Genomic DNA, 20,970 nt, shown 5'->3' on the forward strand with positions numbered 1-20,970 from the left:
TCATAATTACAATGTCCAACATCAAGTATTAATATAATATACTGTAGATATCATTTCGTTTTTATTAATTGAGGACTGAAATCACAAACTTCCCCTAAATTGCACAGTGCAGTGATAGTCCTAGCTGTAACCTCCGTAAAATTCAGTGACGTGGTGAGCTACACCATATCAATTAAGTTTACATGCATTTAAAATGTGCAGGAAGTGTAAAAAGGCTTCTTATACCTCGTAACATTGTGTAAATGTCACGTTAGCAGTTCCTTCTCTGGTCAGTTTAATGTCCTACGGGTGATTGATAAAAAACTCTACTAGAGATATTCTTCACGGTGCATTATATAATCGTTTTTTTTTCTTCTAGCTATTGTTTAAGGGGGTTAGATTCATCACGTCTGGGTTTAAATATAATGTCCATTGTTAGTGGAAGGTTTTGCTAGCAAATACTAAATTATTTATGTTGTTGAAAGTAGAGTTGTATACACATACCAGTGATCATATACTTCCCATGTGAAGTTAACCGCCACCCTGTTCTTTGACATGACCTACCATCGCTAGTCGGGGCATGTCATTCGGCACGTTGTTTACACATGGCCCACACGGTAAACGGAACAAGGCTCATTGTAACACACAGGTAAAAGCCTGCTATCCAGTGCCCGCCCGATTGTCATATTTCAAACAAACTTATTGTGGTAATATAATGGACTAATTTTATCTGATATATGGATATATACTGTCAGTTATTTGACAACTGTTATTTTGATAGTGTAAATAAAATGCAAAGGTTGAGGGTGTCAATGGATTAAAATCAACTCAAATTATGTCTTTAATAAGGTGTGTTAATTGGGTTGCCAGTCGTCTTCGCCAATAGCCTGCTATATAATACGTCACTCAGCTGAGTACTCTCCATTCTGTAAAACAAGTTATAAATATAATATACATCTACAAGTGGTTGCGTCATTCGCCTACCCTATTATGTAGTGTTAGATGTATAGTCCAGAAATAAGACCTTTTAGGTGGCCATGGATAGACCGAGTCAGGTTATTCTTAACATGAATCATAATATAACCTGGAATACATTTGGTTGCACTATCCTTAAAACCAACTGTCTACCTATATAATAATTAGCTAATGATTGGTACTGAGTGACTTGAGTTGACTTGAGTTGACTTTATTAAGTTGACCTGATGTTTTACCATATGTAAACACCTTTCATGAAAACTTTTACATTTGAGAGAATGAAAGTAGATTGAAGATCTGTGGATACATGATAGAATACTGTAGGAAATCTGTAGAAATCTAACGTGAACACTGGAGTGGCTGTTATTACTTTACGAGCCAAGTTACAAACAAAACTGGTTGGGCAACACGTATTTCAGTCATTGATTATGTGGTATTAAATAATCGTATCCATCAGTTACATTGCATGATATAAGTAACATGTTTCCCTTTAGGTTAATATTAACTGAAGAACGTAACTCAATATTTTTTAAAGCAGTATTTGATACTACCACCGTGCATGTTTGTTGCAAATTTATGAAATGTGCTTGAATGCCTTCTGGTGCTATATCGGTCATTACCCACATAGGTATCAGAACTGTAAACAATTGTAAGAAATTAATGATGACATAGTTTTACAGGACAATATAAATATATTGTAAACACTTAAAGAGTAGTAATTGTCTGACGAATCAGTTCCATTTGTTTAGTATTCTGTATATTAAAGATGGCTTCGCCGTCTGACATGAAATGTCATTGTAGGTATGTACATGTTACAATAGCTTCGAAGAGTGCTCATTCATTTAGTTCATCAACAATTACATTTCCCATATATCTATTCTCATGCCTGTAGCTACTTATATTAACAATACATGAGTTGAAGAAGAGGAGTTATTAAGAGACAGGTAAAGGTACAATATTTTGAGTCAAAGTATGAAACAATTAGAGAGTCAAAGTAAGAAACAATTTGACGTTTTCACATGTGGTTGTAATAAATCCGAGTTATTCATTGAGGGGATTATTCAGGAGAAGGAATTGTTCCACTGGTGATTGGACACTCAGTAGACTGTGAAAATAAGTTAATATATGTTTCACAACATGTAGTCGTGGCAAACTATTGGTGTGTTTGTCGTTACCATAATTGTACACTATTCTGGAATTTCGAACAACCCTAGCGATATCTTTGTACTTGAGCGTGTAACAAAGGTTTAGCAAAACCATTATGAGCGAATCCTTCTTTGTCTTGGTTTCTTTCATATTTCTCAGTACTATGAATTCCTATTATTGTGTAATGATGATGCAGTTCAGTAGCCACACATAGTAAAACGTTAACGGTTATGACTACGGGTTTCTCGTTATTGATTATACATTATTATACACAGTCTGCTGTTTTCAAACGTCCAACGGATAGTGTTACACCTTAGCCACGTTTTCTGTTTACTACCACTCTTTTTAAGATCAAACCATTTTGAAAACTAAATCACACCCAAAAAGCTAACTTAATGCATTGAATACGTTCAAATCCTTTACAAATACCTTTCATTTACCGAAGATGAAACATGTTAAAAGACGTTGTGATCATTTTTTAAATTCCCGATACGAGTTATCTGTAACTTGGAATGTAGTAAAAAAAGGCCGCACAAATAGTAGTATTGTATCCTAGTCACTAGTTTATGAAATACATTGCAACAATGTAAGTATTTTGCGAATGCAACGAAATCAAAACAAAACGTCAATTCCAAATTCAGCATGTTGTAGTGATTGTTAGGTTAACACGTAAAATACGTAATTCAGATATATTAAAATAAATATTACCGCATTACTGTTATGCTTTACAAAGTCGTTATTGTATTTTTTTTCGTAAGAAAACCGTTAACAATTCTATTTTTGTCGTAGTTTCTGTTTCTGATAGTCATTATATTAATATCTCCCTGGCATAAAAATACATTTTTTTCCATTGTAAACTGTGGTACAATACCGCAATTTGAATGGGTTATTTTGGTCCAATGGATGCGGTTTACCACAGTTTTTCCATTGTACCATACTACAATTTTACCATGGTTTTAATCACTTTCTATTTCATCTTCACCGTGGTTCTATCTCAAATTTACCCTATTTGAACTATGGCATTACCATAGTTTTACCCTAATTAACCACAACGTTTACACTATCTGTACTAAAGTTTTACCCTAATTGTTTCAAACTTTTACCCTAATTGTACCAAAGTTTTACTCTAATTGTACCACAGTTTTACCCTAAATTCACCAGTTTTATCTCAATTGCACAACAGTTTTCCATACGTGTCTTAATTATAATCGGTATACACCACAAATGACTTTAAATTTCACCCATTGCTGGATTGTATCATAATTGGGCTAATTGAAACATACAGAAAAAGCAACTCATACTGTATGCCATGATGTCGTATGTATATTATGGCAAAATATTTGTTATGCACCAGATTTGGTAAATATGCTGCAGTCAAAACATGCATGACAACAATATAAAGGTTAAACAGTTTTACAGTATATGGTATGCACAGTTTTTGTAAAGTCAAATAAATATGTACCATCATTTTATTCCGTAGGGCTACTGTGGCAAATTTACCATGTCTTACCCCAATTTAACCATAGTTCACCGCTGTAAGACTTTTTTAATTTTGGGGGCTGAGAGCATATATGACATTTTTATTTTATTTTATAAAGAGTGATATTTTCATGTATTTTTTAAATGTTCGACCACACTTTCTTGCCATTCCTTGCCTTTCATTTAAACATTCCTTCTGCTGCTTTATTTCAAGTCTTTCAAAGTGTTTGAAAGCCATGTTTTGCAACTTGTCTTGATACTATTTTCTTACAGCTTTACGTCTCAAAGTATAATGTAATATGAACGAAAAATAAAGAGATGTAAAAAATGTGTTGTCATTTAACAACCATTATAGGAAGTCCTTAAGGAAAATATTTACAAATCTAAGTTAATAAACAAATCCAGTCATCTTGGCAATAGGAACCCAGGTATTGTTGGAAAGGTATTGAATAAGGTTTCCAAAAATGTCTTTGTTTTTCAGAATTGAGCCAATTATGTACGCAAATATGCAAATGATGTCATTATATAGAAATTTTACTTTGCTTTACCCATTTGAAATAATTTTGATGAAATCTTTTGGACTTTTGATAGTTTGATGAGTTCAAGATATGTTATTTATTAATTAAAACGTAAGTTGACGTTTAAATGTGAGGGATATGACCGATTTTTTGACGTTTTGTGCAATTTTCATTTGCGAATAAAATATAATATTTTACAGGCTACCAAATTTAAGGTTTTTATCAAAGTCATGGTCTCTCCATGCTGGTCAAGGGCTCTTCTGGAGTGATAAGTACAGGTTGTTGTGCCTACCCAGCATCTTGGACATCTAAGTTGTTGCTATAACTGGAACAAGGGTCTCATAAAAGGCTAATTAGTATGCACAAAATTTAAAACTTGTATACACAATACACAAAAAATGAGAAACAAATTGCTTTTGACTTCAAACGTCTTATTAAACTTCTTATTTATTATTTAAGCCATTCAAACCATCCCCTTCCCTCAATGATATCTACTACTAGGTTGTCACCCTCCCTAATACCCCAACTCCTCCCCCACCCACACTTATCCGTTCCCATAGCAACATACATGTAATGTACAAATATATGCTTATTGTAAGTAGATGTATAATCACTAGTCCCAATCAAGGTTAAGACAGTAACGTAGGACAATGTTCAACCAAATGTACCCCCCCTACTAGTACTCTGCATTATACCACCCACTCCCCACCCCTGCACTGCACAGTTTAATCACCAGTCCCTCCATCAAGGTTGTGAGAATCTCTTGGGGTGCTGGTTGTTCTACACCAGTAGTACCAACATCTGCTAGGGGGGAGGTGGAAGAATGGGTAGGTGTTCCTGTTGCTCTACAGAGATATTCTGTAACCATGAGAAGAAAAATTTTTTTTAAAAAGGTGAGCTATAACAGTACAACACATATTTACTATACAAGGGGGAGATGAATTGGTTAAGATATGGGCATCCTTTTTTTTTACAATTCCCATTTTTCTCATAGATGTACGAATTGTATCTAAATTAGGAAGAGTACACAAGGCCTTTGGACGTGAAGAGCCTGTAGACTGCAGCACCAGTTTGTATTTTTATGCATTAGGTGGACTGAAACACCAATTGCTCTTTTCAATTCAGTTGCAACAGGGAACCAACCCAATAAACTTGATTATCCTAACGTTTTCAAGTATATTTATCTCATCAATTACCCACTAAACTACTTGACCTTCCTGTAATACAATGGTTCAGTCCTCCGTAACGATGAGTCATATAGCCTAAACCTATTGTACTATACTACTGTGCAGTATTTATGTATTGTGTCCTACCAGGAAGATCTGCTAAGGCGACATCGCTGATTTCTTCATTATCAGAACCTTCTCAAGAATAAGGGATGTCTTCATTCTCCATTTCCAACGGCTGGATAGTCAAATTTTCCATAAGAAAGGAGATCTAGATCATCGTCCAGAGTTGATCTTTCAAATAATCTGGCCATGTTTGTGGTGGCATACTCCTATTAGAGTCTATATCAATCCGCTCGATTGTTCTCCTTCAGGAAAAGTGCCGAAAAGCAGCGGGAGAACATCTTTTGTGACCTGTTATCAATCATAATCTAGTTTTTTGTGGCTTGCATGTTGAAAAGCATGAATGGAAGTACATGTGGTGAGAAAATTGGGTCAATTGAAGCAATTTTACACCCCTTTAGGCCTCCCGGGAGCAGCGTAGGAAATTTGTTTACCACTGAGTGAAGAGGTTTGTTTACAAGTGACGAAAACTTCCGGCTCGGATAGCAAAAAATCTACATGTTCATGGTACAGAAAATTGATGGTGCCATGAAAGGCCAACTTGTCAGCTATCCGGTGATGGGTAGCGTTTAGCTAGTGAAAACTTCTATCTAGACTTAGAGACCACATTACTTTTGTGATTTAGTGTCTAAGTCAATGGGGCTTTTAATGGGCGTATGCTACCTTGTTCTGAGTGGTTATTTTTGCCTACCTACGCGATCTCAACTGTGATTTACCGTAATTCGATACCGTGAAAATGCTTGTGTTGAATTGCTAAGGATCACTCAATAAAGGGTGGCGCAATTGCAAATTCGTTCGTTCTACGGTTCTAGAGATGTAAAAATATTGCGGGTAGGTTGAGGCATTAGGTAGAATTTTATTTGTCAAATGAGACCGTATTTTTGCGAAATTTTGACTGAAAAATTGATTGAAAATTTCGTTATTGCGTTAGTATAGTAGGCTCCACATATACCTTGTGATTATCCAACTTTGACAAGTGATCAATTCTTATGCTTCACTGTTTTCTCTGTATAGGTTTGACTTGTAAGTAATACAGTTTATTAGAATAGTGAGTAAAATGACATTGGTATATTCACATTGTTGGATCATGGCAGGCAAAAATAACTAATATATTTGTATTTGGTTTTGTAAGTTAAAACACGGCGACACCAGCATATTAGTTTCGTTAAAGTAGACTGAAAAACAAACGAGATAAAACAACAAATTATAGAATATTTGTAATCATTAGATGCTCCTTACATTAACTAGAAATTAAATTAATTACTAAAGGTAAGTATTGCTTTGCACTTTGACGATAAAGCACATTGCTTATCCCATTTACGTAATAATTTATATTATTGTACTGTTTGTACATGCCATATATTTGATGACGCATTACACATTGTTATACACCCATACCTTCATTTAAGAATAAACTGTATGTTTAACGCCAACCTCTTTAACTGAATGATCCACACAATACATATAAATAGTATTCGACTAGTTGCAACGTTTGTAACGATGTAAGAGCACAACAGTTATATACGTTAATGTAACTCATATATCAGACAATCCGTATATTATGCATGAAACCGATCCACACCGTAATGGTCAGCGACTAATATATCCGACAATCCATATATAATGAATGAAACCGATTCACACCGTAATGGTCACCGACTAATATATCCGACAATCCATATATAATGAATGATACCGTTCCGCACCGTGATGGCCACCGACTAATATAATAGACAATCCGTATATAATGCGAGATACCGATCCACACCGTGATGGTCAGCGACTAATATATCAGACAATCTGTATATTATGCATGATACCGATCCACACCGTGATGGTCAGCGACTAATATATCAGACAATCCGTATATTATGCATGATACCAATCCACACCGTAATGGTCAATGAATAACATATCAGACAATCCATATATTATACATAATACCGATCCACAACGTGATGGTCACCGACTATTATATCAGAAAATCCGTATATAATGAATGATATCGATCCACAACGTAATGGTCAATGAATAATATATTACACAATTCGTTCATTATGCATGATACCGATCCACACCGTGATGGTCACCGACTAATATATCAGACAATCCGTATATTATGCATGAAACCGATCCACACCGTAATGTTATCGACTAATATATCAGACAATCCATATATTATACATAATAACGATCCACTCCGTGATGGTCACTGACTAATATATCAGACAATCCGTATAACATGTATTCTCATCTCAGAATGTTACATTTAAATAAAATGTGTTTTGAATGTTTGGAAATGATCACATACAGTCTAACAGTGTACATGAAGGATATTGATAGCGAGAAGACGCCACTAGTCAATATGTGCTAAGATGACTCCATCGTTTTGCAACAAATCAAGTTATCTTCATAAAACAAGATTTTATATTTTGTTATAACTTGTAATAAATAAACTTGTCTGTTCATGGAGTTAGGTATTAGATCACACATTCTGAGAAAGATATCAGTCGTACGAGTAAAGCTAGTCCTATGCGTTCTACTACCGTGACAGCTCTTAGCCTTTCTTGATTCTTCAGAAATGATGTTGCCTTCAAAGAATTCCGAGAGGTGAAGGAAAGATTGAGCTTCAACCTGTCCTTGGATTATCCTCTTAACGGATTGTCATAATGGGGCTTTAGATTAGGTAAATACATCAGTTATTTTCCGCTTGAACTTGTATTAATGTGGGGCCTATTTCTAAGCAAGATTTTCGGCAACTGATTGTTGCTAGAGGTAAATATGCTTCTTCATTTCAAATGGAAACCAAAGAATAATGAATTATACTGTCTTCTCCAAAAAATGAATGGGCCTTACCTATTAATTTGATAACCTTCGGTAACTGTTTACCTTCCTAGTGGCACTATGACATTATACGCAAACATAAAGCAAATTAAAGCCTTAGTATGACGTACAGGGTTTTAAACGAGTATTTCCTATAAACGAAGCTGGTTTATTTCAACACTAGAATCTCTTTCATATCAAGTAAAGATAGACGCCAACGTTAGGCTCTGCTTTAAAAGAAAAGAAATGTCAAGAAAATATATGACCTTCCGTCCTTTGAATAGATATAAGGAAGAATATATAAAAAAGCGTTCTACTATCATGATCAATGAATATCAACGGCATCATCATGTTGACATTGATAACTTCAAATATCTAAGACAACTGTTATAAATATCATTGTAATGTAAGAATAATGCACTAGCAATGAAACATATGAAATGCTGTCCGTGTGATTTAACTGTACGTTATAGAATTTACACACAGCATGTATCCTAAATCTTAAAAGATAAGCAGTTGAAAGCCATTAAAATGCAACTTTGATTTTAATTAATTCTGAAGTTAGCTGACTTTGAAAATGGATTTTTAATAGTAAGTATCATATAGAATTTTCGCAGTCAATCCTGCGATGTGAAACAATTGGCGAGAAATATGTAGGTAACATTACCATTTGAAAGTGGCGATGAGCACAAACTAACAGAAATATGTATGGTGGTTGAAAAATCAAACACTCTATTTACTTGAAGTAAACCATACATGTGGACGATAACTAGCGTTTAAAGCCTACGAAGATATAGAGTAAGGAATGTTACTAACATATATGTAACTAACATTATGTTAGTAACATATTAGTTGATAGCTACTCCACTGACACAGAGCACTAACGCACGTACAAATAACTCAGTGTTCAGAAATATCGTGTAAATGCTCATTTAGTTTTGTTTTTTATTTCTCTCCAAATATTAACAAATACTTTGCATTATAAGCGCAAATGCTTATGTAACATTGCCGTTTGATGACGCATTACTGATGTTACAATAGCTAATCAGAGATTTGATATTATATTTTCCAAGCTTAGGAGTTGGATTGAACTTACTTTGGTTTCTCACACTCAGATACAGGATATGTCTGTCCGACAACTCAGTACTTCAAACGAGGAGCAGGAGATGCTGTTATAGAAATGCCACTTACCTCTAGATTACTACAGTATTACTGATATGCCATTAGTGATTCACAGAAGCGTGTTCAGCTCGTCTCTCGTCAGATTGGTGTGCCTGACTATCAGTTTGACGACTTCAACATCACCAGCAATGGATCACTACGGATCAAGGTCGTTACAGTGGATCATGACCATGAGTACAAAATGCTGATTATTAGTACTGATCACACCGAAGAATTGGTATTCAAAATTAATGTTACCGTTTACGGTAAGTTGTACATCTATATTTAGTACAAATATTTAAAAAAAAACATGCAATAAACTTTCACGGAAGATATAACTTGAGTTGCTCTTTGTTCTTTCATACAGAACAACCACGGCAGAAGTACCCTGTGATTGATTTATGCAATGGTAAACTAAACTGCATAGTAACTGTTCGAAACAAAACGCTCATGTCATGTTCGGTGGAAGATGTAAGACCAGCGGGGATGGTTTAACAAGACTGGTTCCAGCAACACTCTGTTAAATTCATCTAGGAATACAATGTCAAACGGAGCAACGTTTTCATTTTTCGCTAAAATAAATATAACGGTCACTTGTAGTAGACTATATACATTACTCGTGTGTAAATCATTCAATCAAGCGCCCTCTATGAACAACGGTACCGCAATATGTTTATTAGAATCTCAACACCAGCCATGGATATTTAACAAGTCAGAGTGCAGGCTATTAACAAAGAGGACTGTCTTGAGTTGCTCCACTTCAAAACAAACGGTTCTAATCTGGAAAAGAAGAACCATATTTCGCATGCTGGGATATATCCTATCAGTGTTAATGTTATTATAAAATTTTCTATAGCAATACTGAATAAAAAAACTGGTGTCATTTGGAATGGTAGCTTTCATTTTCCTTGTGCCTTTGAATGAATGTGATCATTTCAGCTTAGAAAATATGTTGCATACTTGTCTTGATGTAAAAAAAAAAACGATTTTCTCACGAACCTAACAATTTATTTTGCATGTATTGATATTTAACTTTGGAATAACATTCTTTTATTTGTTTATGTATCATGTGTAATTGTTAAATATATAATCACCTGACACTTTATTTTGTTTAAATGTCTACGGACACCAATTGCTCCATATTCATGCCCCACAGTCATTTTGCGCACAGCTCTTGTCGTTTCCAGACTATACACATCTGAAGTTTTGATAAATCTATGGAAACTCAATAAATATGTGCACAATATGACGTAGAGTACTGCCTTCACCACAATTTCTTCTTTGAGCCCCAAATAGGTAAATCCGTAATTACAAGCCCACGTAGCCCCCCCCCCCCCACCTTAACTCCTTATTTGTGTATCTGTTTTGAGACTTGCACACAATCACCTGTCCGTAAAGAATATTTCAATCAGATGGATTTACTAATACGATTAAAACAGTTATTCTGCCATCTGAATCTCGCATGCAGTATAAAACTAGGGAGTAGTTTTCATAACCCAGTCCCCGCGCATTTTCACCTATCGGACTTGTAGTTCAACGTGTAACAGCTTTGCAGTAATTACTGTGCCACCTGAAACAAGTGTTATCGTGTTGTGAACACAGCGCAGTAGTTACTGATGCACGGTTGTGGAACGTGAACAGTAGTTACTGTACTAGCTATGAGTATAGGGTGAAGATGACGATACGGCTGCGAGGCGAAATGCATTATAGTTTGAATAGTTTGGCATGCCAGGTTTTTTCTATAACAATTATATCTGCATATTTGTAGATAAAGCCAGATGTGTAACAAGCTATTTTACATACGTTTCGGGGGTAGAAGATTGGAAGCAAATTTAACAGGCAACACGTAGGATTAACGATATTGTTAATTTTTACATAATATGACAAATTGATACGACAAGCCTTTCATCTCTGAGTATGTGTTTGTAACAAGGGCGTAGGAACCGGGGGGCTGGGGGCGCCAGCCCCCAGTGAAAAATGTGGAGGGGCGGAAGTATCATTCCGCCCCCCCCCGGTTCGTAAGTCAGAAAACCCCTTTTTCATTTCCAAATGAGAAAAAAATCTCATTTGGAGCACCAAATTGCATCTAAGGCCAGGTGAAAATACAAAATTAAGTTTACAAAATGGAGTGGGTGTTGAAGTGTGCTATATTGCACCAAATTGCATCTGAGGCCACCTGGAAATACAAAATATTCCAAAGGGGAGGAGGACACCCCCTCCCCTTAGACCCCTCCCCCAGGCCAGCCATCAGTCTTCAGCCCCCCCCCCCACTCAAAAGTACCTTCCTACGCCACTGGTTTGTAATGTAGTAATAGCCTGTATTTTGCTACACTGTCAGGAATATCAGTAGCATTGTTTTCGATGAGATATTGCTACCATTGTGTAAGTAATATTACTATTCTGTCATGAATTAAACTATCTTGTTTAAGAATATTGGGACGAATCATTTGCATTTTTTATAATTTTATTCGTAACTTTATGCAAAGTTACGTACGAATAAAAAGTATGAGCAAAGTTGATCCGTTAATGTAAGGCAGTGCTTTTATCTTATAAAAATTTAAGTAGTTACTTTTAAAAGAAATGGTAAACTTTTCGAATTACTTTGAATTTTTATAACAGAGACGCGTGTTTAACGTATCGTTATCGATTTAAGTGTTTCTTAAATACAAACAAAGTGAGAGAGAGATTTAGCTCCACGTCCACCAATCTGCAGGTATCAATGTGTGGATATCGATGTTGAATGCTAATATTGTTGATTTATTGCATATTCAGAAGTCAGACTTGACGAAGAATAAACATGCGTTCACTGTCCAACACAAATAACGTATAGCAGAACAATCTCACGTAGAAAATCAAATGCGCGTTATGCGTGAGTGAGTACGAAGATTATGTTTGTGACAGCCAGAAAACTGCTTACGAAATGAACGGAAAATGGTAAACGAGATACAGAAAGATTAGCTACCCAATCCCATTCCCGAGCCACTCCCATCGTTGATCATTGTTACATTAACGCCAAAACTTGCATGTTTACGTAACTAATTATATAAAAAGGAAGTTGTTGAGTAAACATATAATACCCTTTAAGTTTTCTGTTTTCTCGATACACAGTAAAAACAAGGTGTAGAAGTTAAGAGGGAGGTGGGTAAAAATTGGGTTGGGGATATAGAGTTGTGCAATTTTTACACAACGCTAAGTAACACATGCATATCCTGCGACACAAACACAGGTGTAATGATATATAAATGTGTATTGAATAAACTTTGGACCCGCTTTTCAGTTTCTACCGATAAAACAAAATACTGGTGTAATTTTTACACAGCTCTGTGTAACATACATTCATACTTTGATGCGTAAACCCGCTTTCATACTGCACGCTGCTTGCAGAGCGACAACATTATATTATATGTAAATTTGTTGTAAAATATCACAGCTTATGTAATCATTTACGAGACTTTAGGTCTCCAGCATGGTTTATTCAACAGCTGTGATAAGATATGGGATTGACACTATATTGAAACATCCAGAGCATACATGCAAGTTTATTATTTACACAGGTGTGTGTAGAAGTAACCCCAAAAGATTTGCTATATTACGCAACTGTTTTACAATAAGACAACACAACTGTGGAGTAAAACCAGTGCCCTGCTTGACGTTGGTAAAATTTACACACAGTGGGGTACAAAAGGGAGCATGGTCATTGGTGTGCAAATGTTACACAATGTTACTTTGGTAAAATAATTGACACATTGTGTGGTAAAATATCACCACAAAGGTAGGTAAAACTTTGCAATTAAAGCATAAATGTGTAAAGTGTTACACATATGTTGACCATGTTCCTTTATTTACACCATGCATGTGTTCCCTTTTACCCCATGTTAAGCAGTAATTTTTAGTGCGTTCGAACATTACTCATTTATAAGAATAAAAACAAAAGAAAATCGTCAGTTGTACTCTTTCTCGAAACTATTCCGGGAACCTTAATAATAGTTGCAACTATTCGAAAATCCCTAGCATATGCTCGTTTAACCGCGGTACATTAAAATACCTGTTAAACTCAGCCATTGTTTAGAGGCTGGTGTACGAACAATCTCGCTAACAAGCATGACAATGGTAAAACGGTGGCTCATAAAGTAAACAACATCAACAAGTTCCTAAACGTTCTGATACATTTTCGGTATCACTTCAAGGAGTGATCAAATTTGAAACAACATATGGTATACTTATTCGATCCAACTTTTCCTCCGCAATTAAAGTAACATATTTCAAGTATGTTGGGGTTACTACGTAAGTCCTGTTATTCTCTCTACACAGCACAGACGCAACCTCGTGGAAGCCTTTGTTGTACATGGGGATAAGATAAGACTGTGGAATTCATGTCGGCTAAAGAGTGTCTTCGGCTTCTCAATAGACAACAAGACCAATACGTGAAATTTGACGTTTTATATACTTTTACATTCATACTGCCCTAAGGACAGGGAGCGGGAGGGGTATAAGTCTTCATTCGTTTTTGAGGTTACCAAGGCACCACGGATTGGATCATGTTATTTGTAAGTGTAACACTCTATATTATACTACTACTCATCATTTCGCTCGCTCAAAGCTATGTTACCCCCCCCCCCCCCCATCTGCTTCTTAGCAGCCTGAATATTTGTTCCGATCTACAAACGTGTAGGGTACTTTGCCAGATTCCATGTGTATTATATGTTTGGTTTCACGTAGTTATACAATGTACGGCAGATTTAATTCGAGTTGAGATCTAGTTGCATATCTGGGATAATTTCAAACTAATTATGGCTCGACTTTTCATGTCAACCGGATCAAATTTCGGGATTGCAGTTTGCTAGAGGTCGATCCCAGCGGATGGTTAAATATAAAATAGATCAAATAGGTCCAGAAACACACTTATAATATTCTCATATTAATTTTACAATTTAATGCATATATGTGTCATGTATGCCATATTTGTATTGCTTGAAAAGCGTTTTATTTATTTAAACGTTTTATATTTAATAGAGAACAAAAGAAAATTAATTAATTAATATGAAGAATATGTGAAACAGGAGTACCACTGGTAGTGGTGCTGTCAGGTGGGTGAAATCATCTTTGTGATAATTGATTTATTAATTATTTTCTCTACAAAGAGGTATTCACATGGATAGTGGAAACTATTTATTATACAAACAAATTAACAAGACATCAGCATATTGGGTCCGAGAGGAATGGAGTGTGAAGTGATGTGTAAGAAGTCGTACTTCTGTAATCTTCAGCCAGTAAATATGTTCAGGTCTGTCTTGTTTGTATTACTGGAGTAACAGATTCATTATATACTTGTCTTCGATGATATTCCCTGTGTCCAAAAGAGAAAAAAAAAGGAGAACGGGACCCTGTTTGCATGATTGGCTTCTGACGATTACCACTGATAATATTTGTTAACGTCTATGAGCAATGAGTTAGCCTCGGCATATTAGCAATTGCACTTATAACAGTTTCCTGCGGTCTTGTATATACAACGACAGAGTTAATAATGTAATTCAAAATTAAATTATAAAACATTTAATGAATTAGTCCTCTCTGTTACAGAAAGATTTTTGTGTAAACCAACTGCAGCAGCAACAAGCGCAATGATCAGATGAACAGCTAAAGCGTTATACAATATGTAAATAAAATAAAAACGAAAACACCAACTATTATAACTAAAACTAACCGATTTTCAAAAGTCTATTAAAAGTAGCAAGGCATTTGATAAAAATCCCATTCCGAAATCAATTCCAATGGTATATATCATCTAAAATTGAAATGACATCAGCGACTTTCGATTCGTGAACAAGATATTAAAGAAAAAAGAGCGTCCTTACATTAATTTAATATTCATGACCAAACAACATCCAACATATACAATGTGATTGGCTGACTCCATCTGGTGTCTACTTAAGATATCCTATTGATGAGCATCATCGTGTCTGTTATGAATATTCGATACATTGATTTACATTAATAACTAATATAGTCTAATGGAGGTGAACTGATCATTCACTTAGGTTTACCACTGAAAGATATGCTATTTACTTCAATGAATGTATTAAAATGAAATATCTGATCATGAAGTTAATGTTTACACATGATAATGCTGATCAATCGATATGTTTTACCCGAGCTATTATATACACTGTAAACATTAGTTAGTCACGAATGGCAAAAATCTAGTCACAGTGACTAGAGTTAGCTAGTTATTACCAATTCGTTAGTAGCAGACCAATTTGCATGGTCGTTCGACTAACATAAATTAGTCACATAAATTTGTATGAAATTTTTTGACACTCACTAAGCATGTCATGTATGTAAGCGTGACGAGAATGTTCTAGTCTTCTGTTTGTTTACTTTCTATAACCTTCAGCTTTGACCAATGACGTCATTATTTTTATCCAATCATCGTACCGTAGAATACCGTGTGCTCAGCTGATCAGAGATCAAAAATTCAGACGACGGCCGGCCGGCGATTACATATATACTGTATGCACGTACGTGGTACGTGGTACGTCGTACTTGCGGCCATTGCCTAACTGCAGATAGAACAGGGCTATCAACAAAATGAGAAGATTCTTAATCATTTAGCAAACTGTCAGAAACAGTTTCAAAATGTCGTCAGTTACGTAAGTTCAATCACAACTGAAATTCTGATAAATAATAATTGACACAATTGACATAATGTTCAAGGAAGGTTTGAATATCCGCGATATGTTTGGCTGGAAAGTATGGGTAAAATTATAACGTTAGGCCTTAGTAAGCAAAACTGTTGCTAACGCTAGGACGAAGCTAGGCTAGGAGTTTAGTCTACCTGGTGTAGCCCACATGCGCTCGTAGATGTATAGTACTATAGTAGCAGTAATACACACTTCTATGACATATTTTATATAAATGTGTATTATTAGCTAGTATACTAGGCCTATATTTTTAGTATAATGTTAAGAGCGCCTGTGGCGTAGGCTAGCATACGTCAAGTTTCTAGACACTTCGTCGACCACCAACCCCGTCTGCATTTCGTGCACTCTGAACTGAAGATCTTCGGAGTGGGACTTACCTTCTGCTCTTGTACATGGTACAAAGTACATGGTACTCATATTTTAGGATATTTTTGCTAAACTTGGAAGAACCTGGTGTTTAACTAAGGACAAAAACTCAGTTTCAATGCATGAAATACCCATAATGTTGTTAGCTTAGGCCTAGGCCTCAGGTTCATAGTGGCGCTATGTTAGTATCCTACTTCCTACTCCTAGACCAAGTCTACACCAGCTGTAGCAATGTTGTAGGGTTCTGTATCCTAAGTGGAGTGGCTGCTGAGTGCTAATACCCTGGACAGAGAATGTTTTGAGTCTTATTTAGCAAATATTCCACAAAGGTATGCATTTTCTGCTCCTGCATATGTGCATCAAGGGGTTTTGAGCCTACTCAGCCTATCATTAATTTTCTGTTGTTTGTCTATTTGCAGAGAAAGTTGATGTGCCAAGTCCTCAGCATTCACAGCTATATACTTTGAATGGCTGTGGTATCAATGGACTCAACTGGTTAGATGAGGTAACAACAAATTCCAAACAACTCTGACAGCAGAAATAGATATCCTGATACTTCCATGGGAGATCTACTGTAGTAACTATAGGCACCAGTGCTTGCCACCCATGGAGATTAAGGTAATTTGACGAGCAACAAATTTGAATCTTTTATCACAAATTATGCCCCCTCTCTATCTCTTGTCCCCTATACCTGTCTTTAATACAGTGTAACAACCTATATGCATAAACCTTTAAATGGACTGGATATGTTATTGAGGTGAACTGTGTACCTAGATAGCATTTCAGTAAGTTTTCCTTTAGACTAAGTACATACTGTTATAGTTAGGCTGTGGTTTACAAATCCCAATGATCCAGTTTTGGCAAAGAACACCTTCAATTTTATTCTCTTATTCTGAGTAACTTAACAGTTGCACTGGAGTGACAGGCATCAGTTTAACATGTTCCAAACAGATCAGGAATACATTGGGGTATGTCCTGTAGGTCAGTTTGGGAGGAATCAGCTTAGCTAAACAAAAGTAGTTTTCATCACATTTCAGAGCCAGAGACGAAAAAGCCCTCCCCGCTGACCCTTCTCTGGATGATGTTTCTGCAGTATGGCAAGCCAGACCAAGTGGACTGTGATCCGGATACCAATAAAACCTGCAAGAATCATAAATGCACCCAACTTGGTCAAGCTTATCAAAATTGGTGACTAGAAATGTTGCTGCAGACGTAGACCTGGTTAATGCTTACACAGTATTGCTCATATGTGTATTTACACACTGCACAGTGCATACTGAAATCTCCGAAAAGACATCTTTATGGACAAAAAATGATAATTGCAGAGAATTCTGTTGTGGTTTATATTGTAAAGACTATAAAAAGTATCATTTTGGTATGAAAAAAATTCATCTCTCACTTAAGGTTGCATACTCCTATTAGAGTCTATATCCATTCCCTCGATTGTTCTCCTTCAGGAAAAGTGCCAAAAAGCAGCGGGAGAACATCTTTTTTTGACCTGTTATTAATCATAATTTAGTTTTTTGTGGCTTGCATGTTGAAGAGCATATATGGAAGTACATATGGTGGGTACATTGGGTCAATTGAGGCAGTTTTAGACCCCTTTAGGCTTCACAGGAGCAGCGTAGGAAAATTGTTTACCACTGAGTGAAGAGGTTTGTTTACAAGTGACAAAAACTTCCGGGTCGAATAACAAAATATCTACATGGTCATGATACAGAAAATTGTAAGGGCCTTGAAAGGCTAACTTGTCAGCTATCCGGTGATAGGTAGCATTCAGCTAGTGAAAACTTCTATCTAGACTTAGAGACCACATTACTTTTGTGATTTAGTGTGTAAGTCAATGGGGCTTGTAATAGGCGTATGCTACCTTAAATATAAGGAACAATCTGTGATATACAGTGCGCATTATGCAATCAGTGAAATAACCACAGTACGTAAAGACATAGAGAAGTTGTGACGGAATGGTTGGGGCACTGAACACGTGATTCCATGATCGTGGGTTCATGTACCAACCTGGTCCATAAGTATGTATCTGTAATGAAGACACTTAATCTCAATTGCCTCTGTTTACCCAGGTGTATAGGGTACCCTGGGAGGTATAACATTTGCACCGCTTTATGGCTGCAATGATATGGGATGTCCCCTGGGGAACATGTAGATGTATCTCAGCATAGTGAGCATAATGTCTGATATGTGTTACCAAGGACCATAGATAGTGTTCCGTAAATACTGTGCTAATGTTGCAATATAAATGGCTAATTTACATTACATTTACAGAGTGCGGCTAGCACAAATGTTACATACTTAACCAAATGTCTTTAGGCCTTTGTTACTTTGCCAAAACTGTATGTCAAAAGTGAAAAAGGAAGGATATTTTTTTGTGTAATGCAAAGAGATAGTTCACTTGAGTATTCATCAATGATTTATAGAAAAACTGTGGTGAGTCATAAACCAAACTTATGACAAATAATTTCTCAGCAGAAATTGTAACATATACGTACACATAATACTGCACACCGGTTATATTAAATAATGTACACCGGTCATACTACTAGTATGCTATATATATTGCATGCCTAAGCCCCACATAAGTGTAGTGTATAAGATCATTGTTTGTGTACTTGCGCACACCTTGGGGATCAAGCAAAGTTCAGATTATCAGCAAATGATGTTCGATATATCGGGCAAGTCTTTAACATGGACTTCAGTGTACTTGGCAAAAATTACAATCATTACATTAAATGAGGTTAGTGTGATTGAATGTGGGGACCTCATTTAAAATGTACCCCAAAAATTGACCTAAAAGGTAAGTTTCTACCATTCAAGACATAGCTTATAGTTTGTGAAAAAGTACTTCTAGAAATATTTTAACTACTTTGTTTTCTGTTCCACCCTAATGTTGCTTCAAGGATAATAACATATTCAACTTACATGTATTATTTTTATAAATAAATTTATAAATATGATATATTATTTTGTGTATATTAAATATATGTTATGTATATTTATATTTAAATATTAATTAAGATAATTTATTTAGCTAAACTTCTATTTTTGTATTTGAGCTGTGTACTTGCATTTTTTCCCTTTTTCTGTCAGTCCACATCTCTTCCATGCTGCTATTTTGATGAAACTGATGGAGCCCATAATGATGCATGGTCAGTGGACAATGAGGGTCTTTAAGAAATTGTATAGGTATAGGTCATCAGGGGTTCTAATTGTTTGAAAACTGTTGAACACTTCCAACTTAATGGCTTATGAGCATTTCAAAGTAATACCATAAGTATTCTCAAGATGTTTTGTCAGAAAAGATTTTGACAATTTTGTAAAAAAAAAGTTTTCCCAATTGTCCCATAAACATTTATTTTAGTTTTAACTGTTCTTTAACCTTTAGTGTTTTTTATTGTTCTTTATGAAATGACTTTTAAATGAAATGCTTATTTGTCACATTTTGCATTAATACTGAATGTTAATAAAAATTACCATGAAACTTACAATGTGTGTCACTATCTCATTTCTTAACTAAAAAGTACTTAATCTTAAACTAGTCTTGTGACTTAAATAAGTAGTCACAGTTGCAATGACTAATATTTTTGGTCACTGGACTAAGCTTTGGTCGATAGAGGCATCGTAGAAGGACTAATTTTAATTAGTCAGAAAACTCAATTTAATAAGTCACAAAACTAAGGTTATATAGTCAAATGACTAGAAGAAACTGGTCGATAGAGACATCGTTGTGACTAATTTTTTTTAGTCATATTGACTAACTATTGTTTACAGTGTACTTTACCTTTCATATTCCTTAGTATTGACAAACTAGACTCAGCAAGAATAAACTGGGAAAACAAACATTAGTAGAACCTACGAAATGGAGAACAAAAATGATCCGGTCAGGCAGTATTAAATCTAATGAAATCATTATAAAACTGTTTTTTCTTCAACTGGCTTCAACAAACTCTCAATTTCGACACAAAAAAAACAAATGATAACAGCGCTTCAGGCATGACGTTAACTTCTTTGTTATTCCGTTCGAGGAATCCAACAACAATGATGTCCATTACATGGACTAGTCAAGCGTCATTTAAAGGACTGGCAAGTTCTCGATAAGAAAGGAGACCGATGGATTAATATTTAATATACAAAATCAGCAAAATATCTGAATATGTAACCAGTTTCCAAACTAACACTACACAATTTTCACTTTCAAATTCAATCGATTGAAACAAACATATTGGCCATTCAAAATACCTGCTCACTTTAGTTTGCTAATTGTTATCCAACGTTTGTTCAAAGCTAAATGTAATGTCTACCATATGTGGCTTCATTGTATGGCTGATACATTGTGTCAATCGTGTTCAAAGAAATTTTACAATGATCGGAAAGAAAAGGCTGCGTACATATTCCTCTTTAGCTATATCAGATGCGAGTACGCAAAATGCATTTATATTTTATCGAGAAATTTCGTTATGAAAGGATTTCCTTAGTGCTGATTATATTACTGACAAACAATAACTATATCAAAACGAACTC

At 35.5% G+C, this 20,970-nt stretch overlaps 1 protein-coding gene and 2 long non-coding RNA genes across 4 annotated transcripts in view; 2 read left to right on the top strand and 1 right to left on the bottom strand.

Annotated features, from left to right (window-relative positions):
- The window catches only part of LOC139982835 (uncharacterized), a 204,976-nt gene extending 192,617 nt beyond the window's left edge, over positions 1 to 12,359 (top strand). The window contains exons 2-4 of one of the 2 annotated variants that reach the window (XR_011798393.1): positions 7,966 to 8,072; positions 9,325 to 9,636; positions 9,738 to 12,359. This is a non-coding gene — a long non-coding RNA (uncharacterized lncRNA). Of the gene's footprint in view, positions 1 to 7,871; positions 8,073 to 9,324; positions 9,637 to 9,737 lie in introns of those variants that run through there. The other variant, XR_011798392.1, reaches the window with a different exon arrangement.
- Positions 1 to 20,970, bottom strand: part of LOC139982813 (uncharacterized) — an 890,000-nt gene that overhangs the window by 494,773 nt on the left and 374,257 nt on the right. The window lies entirely within an intron of this gene.
- LOC139982832 (uncharacterized) lies at positions 15,538 to 19,370 on the top strand. The gene is made up of 3 exons (XR_011798388.1): positions 15,538 to 16,020; positions 16,857 to 17,055; positions 17,475 to 19,370. It is a non-coding gene; the product is annotated as an uncharacterized lncRNA (long non-coding RNA).

The sequence above is a fragment of the Apostichopus japonicus genome, chromosome 16 (assembly GCF_037975245.1).
Source record: "Apostichopus japonicus isolate 1M-3 chromosome 16, ASM3797524v1, whole genome shotgun sequence".
NCBI classification, from domain to species: Eukaryota; Metazoa; Echinodermata; class Holothuroidea; order Aspidochirotida; family Stichopodidae; genus Apostichopus; species Apostichopus japonicus.